Source organism: Pecten maximus, chromosome 6, assembly GCF_902652985.1.
Source record: "Pecten maximus chromosome 6, xPecMax1.1, whole genome shotgun sequence".
Taxonomy (NCBI): domain Eukaryota; kingdom Metazoa; phylum Mollusca; class Bivalvia; order Pectinida; family Pectinidae; genus Pecten; species Pecten maximus.
This window is the reverse complement of record NC_047020.1, coordinates 27415243-27433689: the sequence shown is the minus strand read 5'-3', so window position 1 is coordinate 27433689 and position 18447 is coordinate 27415243. Positions and strand designations below refer to the sequence as shown.

Sequence of the window (18447 nt, the reverse complement as noted above, 5' to 3'; positions counted from 1 at the left end):
AGCGTCCCTTAAATAGGAGAAATGTTAGTGATACATTAATTCTACAGGGGCCCTCTTTTCGTCGCTTTTCTTTTAGATGTCTTCCACGATCAAATTTATGTCGATACAGGAAGATCACGGTTTTTTTCTGGATATATTTTCTCTTCTCCCTGCTGATTTACCGTCAGATATGTTCGCTATGAATTGTTATGCAATAAATGGAATAGTTGCTCAGTATTTACAGGGATGTGTCACCTTCTACCAGCCGTCATGATCACTACGACCGAAAAAAGAATCCCTGTGTTGTATTCCAAACTCTCGTACTATGACTTGTTGTTAAATGTGCTTCGGAAAGGTGGAAACCATTTTGTGGAACTGCTAACTATCTGCTACCAGGTAGTCGAAAACCAAATTCAAGAATGGATTAAAACTCACGTGTTTAGTCTGTGATTAGATATTTATACACGCGTAGAAATATATTATAATCTATATACACGGGTAGATATATATTATAATCAATATACACAGGTAGATATATGTTATAATCTATATACACGGGTAGAAATATGTTATAATCTATATACACGGGTAGATATATATTATAATCTATATACACGGGTAGATATATGTTATAATCTATATACACGGGTAGATATATGTTATAATCTATATACACGGGTAGATATATATTATAATCTATATACACGGGTAGATATATGTTATAATCTATATACACGGGTAGATATATGTTATAATCTATATACACGGGTAGATACATATTATAATCTATATACACGGGTAGATATATATTATAATCTATATTCACGGGTAGATATATGTTATAATCTATATACACGGGTAGATACATATTATAATCTATATACACGGGTAGATATATGTAATAATCTATATACACGGGAAGATATATGTTATTATCTATATACACGGGTAGATATACTGTATGTTATAATATATATACAAGGGTAGATATATATTATAATCTATATACACGGGTAGAAATATATTATAATCTATAAACACGGGTAGATATTTGTTATAATCTATATACACGGGTAGATATATATTATAATCTATATACACAGGTAGATATATATTATAATCTATATACACGGGTAGATATATATTATAATTTACATACTAGCGTAGATATATGTTATAATCTATATACACGGATAGATATATGTTATAATCTATATACACGGGTAGATATATATTATAATCTATATACACGGGTAGATATATGTTATAATCTATATACACGGATAGATATATGTTATAATCTATATACACAGGTAGATATATATTATAATCTATATACACGGGTAGATATATGTTATAATCTATATACACGGGTAGATATATGTTATAATCTATATACACGGGTAGATATATGTTATAATCTATATACACGGTATATATGTTATAATCTATATACACGGGTAGATATATGTTATAATCTATATACACGGTTAGATATATGTTATAATCTATATACACGGGTAGAAATATATTATAATCTATATCCACGGTTATATATATATTATAATCTATATACACGGGTAGATATATGTTATAATCTATATACACGGGTAGATATATGTTATAATCTATATACACGGGTAGAAATATATTATAATCTATATCCACGGTTATATATATATTATAATCTATATACACGGGTAGATATATGTTATAATCTATATACACGGGTAGATATATATTATAATCTATATACACGGTTAGATATGTTATAATATATATACACGGGTAGATATATGTTATAATCTATATACACGGGTAGATATATATTATAATCTATATACACGGGTAGATATATGTTATAATCTATATACACGGGTAGAAATGTATTATAATCTATATACACGGGTAGATATATATTATAATCTATATACACGGGTAGATATATGTTATAATCTATATACACGGGTAGATACATATTATAATCTATATACACGGGTAGATATATATTATAATCTATATACACGGGTAGATATATATTATAATCTATATACACGGGTAGATATATATTATAATCTATATACACGGGTAGATATATGTTATAATCTATATACACGGGTAGATATATGTTATAATCTATATACACGGATGAATATATGTTATAATCTATATACACGGATAGCTATATATTATAATCTATATACACGGTTAGATATGTTATAATCTATATACACCGGTAGAAATATGTTATAATCTATATACACGGGTAGATATATGTTATAATCTATATACACAGGTAGATATATATTATAATCTATATACACGGGTAGAAATCTATTATAATCTATATACACGGGTAGATATATGTTATAATCTATTTATTGTATACTTAGTAATAAACACAGGTTTTTTTGCATATGCATTATGGCGCTAAATCTCCCGATCCGTAATCCTTACCCATGCATTATTGATTCAGTAATGCACCCCAAACCCTGTATTGGCCCTCTTCGCGGAACACCTCTAAATTTTGCGTCTCATCAAACTATTCGGGTCTCTCGGGTTTTGACGTAGGTGCTGTGTTGTCAGCGAAACCAAAACAAACAACATGGCGTCGAGTAGACGAAGGAATGAGGACATGGGAGAGAAGATTTTAAATTCGCTTGCAGCACGAATTGCAGAGCTAGAATATCTCGCCGAGATGGAACACATGGTAACCGAGGATATTGATAACTTAAACTTTACAATAGGAGAGGTCGTACAAGCCGATGTTAACCAATTGTTGTATTGGGGTCTCGGGGTACATGTAGCAAGTACATGTAGGGGCAGGAAAAGAGCAAGGATGATAATTGACAGTGATTCTGACTGATTCAAATCAATGTTTATTCTTGATCCTTGATCAGTGACATGGTAGAAACACCTTTGGAAAGGAACTTATTTAGAAATCATTATAAATTTGACAGATATGAACTTCATAAAGACTTAAAAAACTTCAATATTATAAAGTGTTTATAATTCAATACATTAAAAATTTGAATCTGATTTTTCTTGTCAAGTTATAATTGTTGTTTTGATTAATGTTCTGTGATTTATTACCAAGAATACAATAAATTGAATAAAACATACCTTTTTCCATGGAAAAAGGTATGTATTATTCTCTATATACACGGGTAGATATATATTATAATCTATATACACGGGTAGATATATATTATAATCTATATACACGGGTAGATATATATTATAATCTATATACACGGGTAGATATATATTATAATCTATATTCACGGGTAGATATATGTTATAATCTATATACACGGGTAGATATATATTATAATCTATATACACGGGTAGATCTATATTATAGTCTATATACACGGGTAGATATATATTATAATCTATATACACGGGTAGATATATATTATAATCTATATACACGGGTAGATATATGTTATAATCTATATACACGGGTAGATACATATTATAATCTATATACACGGGTAGATAAATGTTATAATCTATATACACGGGTAGATATATATTATAATCTATATTCACGGGTAGATATATGTTATAATCTATATACACGGGTAGATACATATTATAATCTATATACACGGGTAGATATATGTTATAATCTATATACACGGGTAGATATATGTTATAATCTATATACACGGGAAGATATATGTTATTATCTATATACACGGGTAGATATACTGTATGTTATAATATATATACACGGGTAGATATATGTTATAATCTATATACACAGGTAGATATATATAATAATCTATATACACGGGTAGAAATCTATTATAATCTATATACACGGGTAGATATATATTATAATATATATACACGGGTAGAAATATATTATAATCTATATACACGGGTAAATATATGTTATAATCTATATACACGCGTAGATATATGTTATAATCTATATACACGGGTAGATATATATTATAATTTACATACTAGCGTAGATATATGTTATAATCTATATACACGGATGAATATATGTTATAATCTATATACACGGATAGCTATATATTATAATCTATATACACGGTTAGATATGTTATAATCTATATACACGGGTAGAAATATATTATAATCTATATACACGGGTAGATATATGTTATAATCTATATACACAGGTAGATATATATTATAATCTATATACATGGGTAGAAATCTATTATAATCTATATACACGGGTAGATATATATTATAATCTATATACACAGGTAGATATATATTATAATCTATATACATGGGTAGAAATCTATTATAATCTATATACACGGGTAGATATATATTATAATCCATATACACGGGTAGAAATATATTATAATCTATATACACGGGTAGATATATGTGATAATCTATATACACGCGTAGATATATGTTATAATCTATATACACGGGTAGATATATATTATAATTTACATACTAGCGTAGATATATGTTATAATCTATATACACGGATGGATATATGTTATAATCTATATACACGGATAGCTATATATTATAATCTATATACACGGTTAGATATGTTATAATCTATATACACGGGTAGAAATATATTATAATCTATATACACGGGTAGATATATATTATAATCTATATACACGGGTAGATATATATTATAATCTATATACACGGTATATATGTTATAATCTATATACACGGGTAGATATATGTTATAATCTATATACACGGGTAGATATATGTTATAATCTATATACACGGGTAGATATATATTATAATCTATATACACGGGTAGATATATGTTATAATCTATATACACGGGTAGATACATATTATAATCTATATACACGGGTAGATATATGTTATAATCTATATACACGGGTAGATATATGTTATAATCTATATACACGGGTAGAAATGTATTATAATCTATATTCACGGGTAGATATATGTTATAATCTATATACACGGGTAGATATATGTTATAATCTATATACACGGGTAGATATATATTATAATCTATATACACGGGTAGATATATGTTATAATCTATATACTCACGTAGATATATATTATAATCTATATACACGGGTAGAAATGTATTATAATCTATATACACGGGTAGATATATGTTATAATATATATACACGGTTAGATATATGTTATAATCTATATACACGGGTAGAAATATATTATAATCTATATACACGGGTATATATATGTTATAATCTATATACACGGATAGAAATGTGTTATAATCTATATACACGCGTAGATATTTGTTATTATCTATATAATCTCGTAGATATATGTATGTTGTTATCTTTATACTCGCGTAGATATATGTTATGATACTTATAATCATTTAGATATGTAAGATATGTTCTGTACCAATACCTGGAAAACAAAGGACAAAACCTTTAATGATTAGTTAAATCTTCTAAATCATTTATATCAATTGGAAATTAAAATCGGGATGAATGTTTGCCTTGTTTCGAACCTTTAAAAAATGTTCAACACCAAATTGTCGTTTTATCATACCTAGACATAATATGGTTGCATGTATTAAACAAGTGCAATCAATGATTGCGAAAGCTCACCGGCGGCAGCAATCACACTATGCATTCATTTTTTATGGATGTATAAGCATGTCATTTTGAAATTGTATGTCACATAATATCGCTCCTAGACCTCTAATGGATGTATAAACCAAATAAGAAGGGTGTGGACTTACAAGCTTTCTAAAACTAACCCCCAAAATCTTTAAAGTGAGTTTTGGTGCCGAAAAAGTTAAGTCCACAAAATGGTAAAATGCGAAAAAAAAATGTCTGCATGATTTTCCCATAACATCACTCCTAGACCTCTAATAAATGTACAAACCAATTTAGAAGGGCATGAGGTGTATACTTTTGGACTTACAATCTTTCCAAAAACTGACCCTAAAAACTTTAAAGTGAGTTTTGGTGCCAAAAAAGTTAAGTCTACAAAATGGTAAAATGCGAAAAAAACAAATTTTGTCTGCATGATTTTGCCATAACATCACTCCTAGACCTCTAATAAATGTATAAACCAAATAAGAAGGGCATGAGGTGTATACTTTTAGACTTGCAAGCTTTCCAAAAACTTACCCCAAAAACTTTAAAGTTTTGGGGTGGGACGCCAACTCCGACGCCGACGCCGACGCCGGGGTGACAGCATTAGCTCTCGGTTACTCGTAACGATGCGATGAGGGGTTTATGATCATGCACTTGGAACCCTTTGACAAACTTTATCGTGTGTTTAAATGCAAAATTCCAAAACACGGTGAAATTATACATACTTATATATATATATATATAAATCTTTATAATTTTGCCGTTACCTCATAAGTAACATCTGATCAATGTAATAATGTAAAAACGTGAATACAATTAGATCCAAAATACTTAAAAGTAAAAACAAAAACAAAAACAAAAAACAAAACAAAACCAAAAACAAAAACAAAAAACAATGGTAAAAATTTGATCAAATATCTCAATATTTCCACATTATTTTGTCAAAAAAGGGGAGTGTGTATACTAATGGACTTTATATGAATCTTTAAAAAAAAACTTACACCAAAAACTTTAAAATAAAACAGGCGAGATATATAACTAGGTAATTAATAAAGAGTCATGTTATCATCATTATTATTTTAGTTAACTCTGTAGATATTACATTATAAGTATTAATGTAACATATCAATAGGAGATTATTATATATATATTTTTCATAAAACAAGAACACACTATTTTACTCCGTTTTATAACAATGGGTAATTAAACAGGACACATAAGTAAAAAAATATTAGGTAAAATTAACAAAGGTCACTGTGAACTGAATGGTAAGTGCGAAACATTCTGTAATTGTTTTTTCCCTTTGTCTTACAAACCCAACACAATGTTTTGTTCTCCAAAGATTGAGGACACGGGAACAGCACTTAAGGTCGCTCTATTATACATTAAAATGGGGACGAGGTCATAAAAGTTGTTTTTAATTATAGTCTATTACATTGATAATACGTTTTAATTATGTATATAAAAGGTGTTGTTTTTAATCAGCTCGTGACAGAAAGCATTCATAAGAACAATTGTAGACAAAGAAAAAAGTAAATAGAGCATAAAAACCGGTTTGTTCTAGTCATGGCCGAACAACCAGTTTAAAATGGAACATTGTCGAAAAGTGTATAGCACGCCAAATTGGCAAAGCTATCGGGTTCAACATCTCATTTAAACTGGCCTGATATTTTGCCATTAACACAATAAGGGTACATACTCATGCCCTACAAAGGGCGAGTCTACCATGTAGGGCGTGATGCATAAGTGTCGATTTTACGGCATAAGTTCAAGTTCAAGGTCAAGACATTTAACAATACAGTTGAGGTATTTTGGTATTATGCCAATGTGGGTGTATATGTACAATACATATCAAATTATCTTAATTCACCATTAAACCATGATTTCAAAATATCTATAATAGAGACGTTCAGGGCTAGAAATTAGCACTTGTCAGCAATAAATTAGTATGTCCTTATTTTTGAAGACCAAATACGCGGTGCACACGTTGAAAAATCCATGTTCCCTGTAATACGACGAAACTTTCAATACATGAAGGACGTGCTTTCCCGCATTTCTATAAAACTCTTGTTAGAGTTCATTTACAGCACGTGAATTCGGGTTGGTACCCACATACGGTTTAACATATTGATATGTTAGAAGGGATTCAAAGGAGGGCAGCTAAACAGATACCATGGTTCAGGGATCTGACATATTCGGAACGATTGAAAGAAATTAAAATGACCTATAATGATAGACAAAGGAGATGTCATAGAGGTATACAAAGTAACAAGTTATGTATAAGACAGAAAGACCTCCGATTTCTTTAAAATGTGATAGGATCATTCTGAAAGACATTGTACCAGAGGTCATTAAAAACTGTATCCATAGCTCTCAAATATTCAATAAAAACACATTTCTTTTCTCTATGGAAAGTACGATTATGGAACAGTCTTCCAGAAGATGTGGTATCAGCGCAATCTGTCAACGCCTGTCATAGATACAAAACTTTATCAAGCTATACTTCATAATCCCCTAGAGATTTATCTCCATTTAGATACCCTCGAATCTGCTCACATACGTCAATAATTCATAAGTAAAGTAGGTAACAAGCAATTGAAAACAGAACGCGAACCCATGGATGATAAACCGAAAAACATGGTTTTGTTTATCAAATGCCGAGAAGTTTCACTGCGTGGTGGCTTGTCACGTTTAACTCATCTTTTATTTTTGTTTAACTGACGTGACTCTGTAAGTCGTAAATGATGTCGTAATTTTGCCCACTCCTATTCTTTGCCTTCGCGGCAGCAATACATGTAAGTACATCTGATCGACACTGGGCTGCACCGCCATTCTTGGGGGGAAAACCGCATTAGAGATTCCCCGAAGTCGTTCAGTTTTCCGATTGTAATTGCATTTATCAAAAACTGTTTTGTAATTGTGTCGTAATTTAAATGTTACGAAAACATAGAGAGCCCTCAATATATAAAAAAGCAGACTTGATCAACATTGAATTACGTGTATATTTTATGAAATCATGTTCAAGCCCGGTGTAGAGGATTTTCCTGTATCACAAAATGAAATCAAGCTGTATCAAACTAAGTATAACCAGGCCGTATTTGGCCATTTAAAACATAAATATACCACTAATCATGACTAAAATGTGATTAACTGTTCAATAAAACAATTACGTGTACAGTAGCTGGCAATAGTGATATAGGCGGTATTTTCTCTCACAGACTCTCAAATCGTAGTGTACACATCAGAACAAATAAGAAGTGACTGTATGCGCGAGATTTCCCAGCTGATAGGGGAAAATGGTCGCTTTGGATTTAGGAATGTTATATGCCTTATTACATTATAAGTCTCTTGAAATAGAGAAGGATACCATCATAGTGTGTTAAAATGTAATGTTGGTGATTATGACGAAAGGTTTATGATGTCAAATGATACTTTGCTTGAGCTGCAGTGTTGGATGACACTGTAGAGTCAAGAAGTAGACATATTTCGATTCCCCAAGCACACTTGTAGCTTGAAACTGAAAGTTCTTTACCACAACATCGCCAGACTTCTGTCATGCTAACACAACCAAGTCGACATTATCCACTGAGAAAGTTGAGTCTTAGCTGTTTCCGTTTATCGGTATACTGCTTGAAAACAGAGGAATATCGCAGGACGCTATCTAGATCATCGAAGCATCTTGACATCAGTCCACAAAAAGACAGTATATGGACTTATATTAATATTGGTGGCTATTTTGTGAGCAGCGGTTGGGGGCTATTTTGTGAGCTGTAGTAGAGTGATTCATTTGATCCACCTTTCAATGAAGTGCTACATTGAAAGATGGATCAAATGCTGAACGGGCTGTGTTTATGGCACCATAACCAAGATGTCTATCACTGTTTTGATAGGCATCTTGGTTATATTGCTTTAAACACAGCCCGTCCATCTAGTTCCTCACTATGTGGACTAACAGGAAAAACTCGTAAGATAGGAGACAATTTATTAGTGCAACGGTATGTAAAGGACGTGCTTGTAAAAAATACCTGTACTCCCAAAGACCTATGAAACATGGGATGTGTCTGTAGTATTAAAATTTATGAAAACGTTGTATGCATTTGAAGGTTTAACTTTGAAGCAGCTAACTTGGAAAATAGTTACCTTATTAGTATTACTTAGTAGTCGAAGAGAACAATCTTTACATTTATAAGATTTAGATGATATAAGTATCGTAGGTCTAAAGTAGTTATTAGATACTTTTCTTTGTTAAAAACCAGTAAACCTGGTCGACATTTACATGGTTTATCTTTGCCAGCTTGTTCAGATCCTGCTCTTTGTATTATGAAACATTAGAAGCATACGTATAAGCTGATATACGGGTAGGGTCAAGACTTTTTATGAGTACGATGAAACCGCACAAGGTCGTTAGCAGGGATACGGTCAGTAGATGGATTAAACATTTTGAGCTAGAATGAATACATTAAAAAAATTCTCAGCCGATTTATCTAGGACTGCTGCAGCTAGTGCGGCTCGTCGATGGACACAATTCTTACGACAGCTGGATGGTCCAACGCCACTTCATTCCCAAAAATTTATAGGAAGGATGTGATACATTCACAGGATCATATCGTACATTTTTCAGGGAGAGCCTGTTGAACAATGTTAAATGTTTTTTACAGTATGTGATAGCTGACAGTTAAAAGTATATATATTTAAGGACTATGCTATTATGTATCAAACATATATGATGAGTACGAGGGTTGATTGATATGTTGTGAGCCTCGTATTTCATAGTTAACAAAAAAGTTATTAATGGTATCCCATATTGATTTCATGGTCCGCTACAAATATATGTATATAATAATAGGAATGTTATAATTTTGGGAAAAATAGTGTTTGCTCCATTTTTCTGTATGTTACACTCTAAAATCTCATGAAATCTCTTATTATGGTGATTTGATAGAATTAACAAATTAAACGAGAATCACAAAGTAATTAGAAGATTGATGGTAAAAAAAAAAACAAAAAAAAAAAACAACTTAATTCTGAGGGATGCCCTCCCTTTCATCCCAACCCTAGTGGCTTTGAAAAAGTCAGAATATATATCTAATAATACAATTACATGAGCGTAATATATTTCATTAATGTATGCATCGATACATTCAAAACTGACCACGTGACCACCTACGTCATCTCATCCCTCAGTTGATTTCATAGAATGCTAATCAAACTTCTTATAGCTATGTTATACTCGTTTGATTTATAGATTAAGCGTTGCATCTTGGTCAGTGGCGAAATAAAAATGCCCGCAAGGAAAATTTTGATGTAACCCTGAGGTCTCCGTTGGAATTATTGATTAAAAACATCCCGGTCTAGCTTAATCACATCACGTCATTTGGGAATAAAAAAAACGAGGTTACAAGGTCATTTGTGTTCTTAATAGGAATCTTTATGTGTTAATTTTGTCGAGTATTTTTATACTAGTGTCACTATGTAAGATATAGAGGATCGAATGTTGATGAATTCTATAGCTATTATGTTTTAGATTTAAATTGCTGTATAGCCTATTCAGCTCGCCACAAAACAAATCCACATGAACGTTTGTGTAAAAATCTAAATAAACAGGTCATAAAACATTCCAGTATTCAATCGGAACATTTTTCGTCGAGTAGGGTATATAGCACGCCAAAACGGCCAATGTTATCGGGTTCAACATCTGGTTAAAACCGGTTGACATTGTGTGGACAGCATTGTACACGTAATGTAACATTGACCCACAACTGGGCATGCCCTATATAGGACGAACCCAACCGTATGTAGGGTACACCACAAGTACACATCATGTCCTAAATATAACTGTAGGTATATATTTTATATACGCGTACATTGTTGTGTATACATCTCTATGAAATAATGTTCGATCCCGGTGTAGAGGATCTTGAGATCCTGTATCGGAAAATTAAACTAAGATTCATTTTATTTAAATGTCACTTGTCAATGAACATATTCATAAAATTATTACACAATGGCATTGGTTTGGTTTGGTTTATTTGTTTAACGTCCTATTAACAGCTAAGGTCACTTAAGGACGGCCTCCCGTGCGTGCGACATGCATGCGTGTGGTGAGTGCGTATGTGTGTTTTGGGAGACTGCGGTATGTTCGTGTTAAGTCTCCTTGTGATAGGCCGGAACTTTTGCTGATTTATAGTGCTACCTCACTGAAGCATACTGCCGAAGACACCCAGCAGGACACCCCAACTGGTCACATTATACTGACAACGGGCCAACCAGTCGTCCCACTCCCAAAATGCTGAGCGCTAAGCAGGAGTAGCAGCTACCATTTTTAATGACTCTGGTATGTCTCGGCCAGGGGACAGAACCCAAAGTCTTCCTCACAGGGGCGAACGCTCAACTGAAGACCAAAAGTGAGGCATTGTCAAGGAAGACATTAGGAAGAAGAAAGTTGTTCAGAAAGAAGAGAAAAGATAAGATCCCAAATTTAGTCGCCTCTTACGATCATGCAATGGGGGCAGCATGTACAATTCTTACGCCCTACCTACAGGGCAGAATGGCATGGCTGTGATATAGTTAAATAGAAGAGTAATCTGCAATACCTGTTACAATCTGCAACAATTTTTAATCTCAAAACTAAAAATAACGAACTTCCGATGATGGACACACGTTACGTGTATATAAAAGAGTACACCTATATACAAAATGGCGAATTCCAGATTTTCACTTGCAGGTTCCTAATGACATATAGAAATATATGTACATAAATATACGCAAAACAAAACTTGGTCCCGATACTTTTCTCAAAAAGTGAAAGTCCAACTTTAACCAAGCTTGGCTTAATTAGATAATATAACGGACATCTCAACATACCTGTCACTTACGGATTATCATCCGCAGTTTTAGGGATGCTCGGAATCTGGGTGTTTTTGTGTGTGTTTATTTCAGATTCTCAAAATAAGTATCAACTTTATTCCGACCAAAACATGGAATAAAGTTGCATTATAGAATGGACCTAAATATTATGCGTATAAATGAGGGTCTATGCGTATGAAAGGGTATGTGAGTGAGGATTTTTGCGTAAGGAAGGGTGTGTGAGGGTATGTGCGTAAGGAAGGGTGCGTGAGTGTTTGGGCGTAAGGAAGGGTGTGTGAGGGTTTGGGCGTAAGGAAGGGTGTGTGAGTGACGGTCTGTGCGTAAGGAAGGGTGTGTGAGTGATTGGGCGTAAGGAAGGGTATGTGAGTGAGGGTTTGGGCGTAAGGAAGGGTGTGTGAGGGTATGTGCGTAAGGAAGGGTGTGTGAGTGACGGTCTGTGCGTAAGGAAGAGTGTGTGAGTGACGGTCTGTGCGTAAGGAAGGGTATGTGAGTGAGGATTTTTGCGTAAGGAAGGGTGTGTGAGGGTATGTGCGTAAGGAAGGGTGCGTGAGTGTTTGGCGTAAGGAAGGGTATGTGAGTGAGGGTTTGGGCGTAAGGAAGGGTGTGTGTGTGAGGGTTTGGGCGTAAGGAAGGGTATGTGAGGGTTTGGGCGTAAGGAAGGGTGTGTGAGGGTTTGGGCGTAAGGAAGGGTGTGTGAGTGAGGGTTTGGGCGCAAGGAAGGGTATGTGAGTGAGGGTTTGGGCGTCAGGAAGGGTGTGTGAGGGTATGTGCGTAAGGAAGGGTGTGTGAGGGTATGGGCGTAAGGAAGGGTATGTGAGGGTTTGGGCGTAAGGAAGGGTGTGTGAGGGTATGGGCGTAAGGAAGGGTGTGTGAGTGAGGGTTTGGGCGTAAGGAAGGGTGTGTGAGGGTGTGGGCGTAAGGAAGGGTGTGTGAGTGAGGGTTTTGGCGTAAGGAAGGGTGTGTGAGGGTTTGGGCGTAAGGGAGGGTGTGTGATGGTATGGGCGTAAGGAAGGGTGTGTGAGTGACGGTCTGTGCATAAGGAAGGGTATGTGAGTGTTTGGGCGTAAGGAAGGTTGTGTGAGTGAGGGTTTAGGCGTAAGGAAGGATGTGTGAGGGTTTGGGCGTAAGGAAGGTTGTGTGAGTGAGGGTTTAGGCGTAAGGAAGGGTGTGTGACGGTCTGTGCGTAAGGAAGGGTGTGTGAGTGTTTGGGCGTAAGGAAGGGTGTGTGAGTGACGGTCTGTGCGTAAGGAAGAGTGTGTGAGTGACGGTCTGTGCGTAAGGAAGGGTATGTGAGTGTTTGGGCGTAAGGAAGGTTGTGTGAGTGAGGGTTTAGGCGTAAGGAAGGGTGTGTGAGTGTTTGGGCGTAAGGAAGGTTGTGTGTGTGAGGGTTTAGGCGTAAGGAAGGGTGTGTGAGAGTTTGGGCGTAAGGAAGGTTGTGTGAGTGAGGGTTTGGGCGTAAGGAAGGGTGTGTGAGTGAGCTTACAAGCAAATTTGCGTTAATCGAGTATGACTTAAAAACCCGTCCGGACCATGAATTTAGAGATAACAGTGTCCATTTTCCCTTCAAAGTCCACTTGGGAATCTACGCACAAGATTAGTTACCACCCAACGCCCACCAGCAAAAACGTACGGCACGACATGGAGAAAAGAACTAAACTTAGGACTCGAGCAGGGCTGACGCCCTCATAACATTTAAAACATCTCCCGCAGTTGTCTTAAGCAGAATTGAAAACTTAATGGATGATAACGATGATAAGGCAGGTGGGAAGCTAGATGTGCGATTCTGTGGGTTGAATCATTAGATTGGTGGTGGAATAACATATCCTGAGTTACACTGTGTCTCTGTCAAGGTATCTTGAATTGATAGCGAAGGAAGATTCGATGAAAACAGATAGAATGTCGGCCCTGACAATATTACATATACCCAGAGATAAGGATTTTGATTTTTGAAAAGCTGCGGACACGTTCGCCAATGCGAAATTGGACAAGAGGCTGGCGAACTTCATCTGAAGCAAGGATTCATAAAGTGTTGAGGCCTGAGTATGACATACAATGTATGTTTACACATATAGCCACCGAGGCTTCGCCCACAGACTCCACAAAGGCTTCGCCCACAGACTCCACTAAGGTTTCGCCCACAGACTCCACTAAGGCTTCGCCCACAGACTCCACTAAGGCTTCGCCCACAGACTCCACTAAGGTTTCGCCCACAGTCTCCACCAAGGCTTCGCCCACAGACTCCACCAAGGCTTCGCCCACAGACTCCACTAAGGCTTCGCCCACAGACTCCACCAAGGCTTCGCCCACAGACTCCACTAAGGCTTCGCCCACAGACCCCACCAAGGTTTCGCCCACAGACTCCACTAAGGCTTCGCCCACAGACCCCACCAAGGTTTCGCCAACAGACACCACTAAGGCTTCGCCCACAGACTCCACTAAGGTTTCGCCCACAGTCTCCACCAAGGCTTCGCCCACAGACTCCACCAAGGCTTCGCCCACAGACTCCACTAAGGCTTCGCCTACAGACTCCACTAAGGCTTCGCCCACAGACTCCACTAAGGCTTCGCCTACAGATTCCACAAAGGCTTCGCCCACAGACTCCACTAAGGCTTCGCCCACAGACTCCACCAAGGCTTCGCCAACAGACTCCACTAAGGCTTCGCCTACAGACTCCACTAAGGCTTCGCCCACAGACTCCACTAAGGCTTCGCCTACAGAGTGACAGACTCCACCAAGGCTTCGCCCACAGTCTCCACTAAGGCTTCGCCCACAGTCTCCACTAAGGCTTTGCCCACAGACTCCACTAAGGCTTCGCCCACAGACTCCACCAAGGCTTCGCCCACAGACTCCACCAAGGCTTCGCCAACAGACTCCACTAAGGCTTCGCCCACAGTCTCCACCAAGGCTTCGCCCACAGACTCCACTAAGGCTTCGCCTACAGACTCCACTAAGGCTTCGCCCACAGACTCCACTAAGGCTTCGCCTACAGACTCCACCAAGGCTTCGCCCACAGACTCCACCAAGGCTTCGCCCACAGTCTCCACCAAGGCTTCGCCTACAGACTCCACCAAGGCTTCGCCCACAGTCTCCACCAAGGCTTCGCCCACAGTCTCCACCAAGGCTTCGCCCACAGACTCCACTAAGGCTTCGCCCACAGTCTCCACCAAGGCTTCGCCCACAGACTCCACTAAGGCTTCGCCTACAGACTCCACCAAGGCTTCGCCCACAGACTCCACTAAGGCTTCGCCCACAGTCTCCACCAAGGCTTCGCCCACAGACTCCACTAAGGCTTCGCCCACAGACTCCACTAAGGCTTCGCCTACAGACTCCACCAAGGCTTCGCCAACAGACTCCACTAAGGCTTCGCCCACAGTCTCCACCAAGGCTTCGCCCACAGACTCCACTAAGGCTTCGCCTACAGACTCCACTAAGGCTTCGCCCACAGACTCCACTAAGGCTTCGCCTACAGACTCCACCAAGGCTTCGCCCACAGACTCCACCAAGGCTTCGCCCACAGTCTCCACCAAGGCTTCGCCTACAGACTCCACCAAGGCTTCGCCCACAGTCTCCACCAAGGCTTCGCCCACAGACTCCACTAAGGCTTCGCCCACAGACTCCACCAAGGCTTCGCCAACAGACTCCACTAAGGCTTCGCCCACAGACTCCACTAAGGCTTCGCCCACATACTCTGTAACGTAAGACAAGCGTCAGATTTAGGTATTTGAAAATGAAATAATTACACTAGAACTAGTACAAGAAATATTTACATTTATTATATACAAATGCATATAAACACCAAAGCACAATCATGCTCACTCTCAGAACCTCTAACAAACCCATAAAGTTCCACATATAAAAGTTCAGTACAGCACGTCACAGTACGTCACAGCTCACAGTATAAGTTCTCCTCACGAACAAGAATCAATGCATTGAAGCTGAACCGGACCACAGCGTTCTCCCGCGCGCGTCTCATCTAGGGTGATTGACACAAAGATCCTCCTCACTATATACTAATCCCGCAGGTTACGTATATATGGTTACCAGCCAAGGTTTGTAGCTAGTTAACCAAAGACAATCCAACTAGAATGTCTGCTGTGTCGATCCCTAAGCCTTTGGATACCATGACCCGCCTGTGATTACCAACAAACTTCCTGTGGCTGATCTTGGTCCATAACCGGTCCTGTTGCCGAAGCCGTAGTGGTTTGCAGTGTCCTGATTGGTACAAGGATCGATCTCACTCCAACATGGAAAGCTTCAAAACACACACAACAAAACACTTGACAATTCCTCACTTTATATATTGTTAATATATGCACTCATATTACTAAGTATTTATATAAAACAGTATTGCTAACACTACTAGCACTATGGACAATAGTTCAAATATGGCGCATCAAAGCTTCCGTACTGACCTAGTTTACCGGTATATGGACATTCATACACATATTTACTACTAATGCAATATAGGTACCATATATGTTATAATACAGATTGGAATATAACTTTACCAAATTAAATATGAAAATACCACCATACACACAATACATAAACATGCATTCTATGTGTAATAGGAGTGGGAAAATGCACGGCCAGACCGGGGTTCGAACCCGGGACCTCCGAACATTAGCCAGATGCTCTACCAATTGAGCTACCTGGTCGCCGACGATCGACCCGGTCCAGTTCCGCTACACTATGTCTATTCAATGCTACGCAGATTGGACCGCACGTTCAAACATATACTAGAAATACATTTACCCGGAATACGAGACACTAAAAGAACTGAATTAGTGAAGTAAATATAATCTTATAACATTAGTTACTCATCACAGTCTGAATTTCGTGCCTGTATCCACGTTAATAATGTCACCCGACTACAGGTAAGCAAAACACGGCCATTTCTCACGGCATACCTTACCTGTAGTGACGCTTCCAAAACTTCCGCACGTGCACTTCCGCTCTATCCATACTTACATTCGTGCCATACAAATACGCGCACATGATTCACAAACAAAACAGCCACAACACATACATATACATATATATAAATACATGCCATCGTGACAGACTCCACCAAGGCTTCGCCCACAGTCTCCACTAAGGCTTTGCCCACAGACTCCACTAAGGCTTCGCCAACAGACTCCACTAAGGCTTTACCCACAGACTCCACTATGGCTTTGCCCACAGACTCCACTAAGGCTTCGCCCACAGACTCCACTAAGGCTTCGCCAACAGACTCCACAAAGGCTTCGCCCACAGACCCCACTAAGGCTTCGCCCACAGACTCCACTAAGGCTTCGCCAACAGACTCCACTAAGGCTTCGCCAACAGACTCCACAAAGGCTTCGCCCACAGACTCCACTAAGGCTTCGCCAACAGACTCAACTAAGGCTTCGCCCACAGACTCCACTAAGGCTTCGCCCACAGACTCCACTAAGGCTTCGCGAACAGACTCCACAAAGGCTTCGCCCACAGACTCCACTAAGGCTTCGCCCACAGACTCCACTAAGGCTTCACCCACAGACTCCACTAAGGCTTCGCCCACAGACTCCACAAAGGCTTCGCCCACAGACTCCACAAAAGCTTCGCCCACAGACTCCACAAAGGCTTCGCCCACAGACTCCACTGAGGCTTCGCCCACAGACTCCACTAAGGCTTCGCCCACAGACTCCACTAAGGCTTCGCGAACAGACTCCACTAAGGCTTCGCCAACAGACTCCACAAAGGCTTCGCCCACAGACTCCACTAAGGCTTCGCCCACAGACTCCACTAAGGCTTCGCCCACAGACTCCACCAAGGCTTCGCCAACAGACACCTCTAAGGCTTCGCCCACAGACCCCACCAAGGTTTCGCCTACAGACTCCACAAAGGCTTCGCCAAAAGACTTCACTAAGGCTTCGCGAACAGACTTCACTAAGGCTTCGCCCACAAACTCCACTAAGGCTTCGCGAACAGACTTCACTAAGGCTTCGCCCACAGACTCCACCAAGGCTTCGCCCACAGACTCCACCAAGGC

At 38.1% G+C, this 18447-nt stretch overlaps 1 non-coding gene across 1 annotated transcript; it reads right to left on the bottom strand.

Moving 5' to 3' along the window:
• Positions 1–17020: 17020 nt before the first annotated feature.
• Positions 17021–17092, bottom strand: Trnai-aau. Its single transcript has one exon. It is a non-coding gene; the product is annotated as a tRNA-Ile (tRNA).
• Between the last annotated feature and the right edge of the window lie 1355 nt (positions 17093–18447).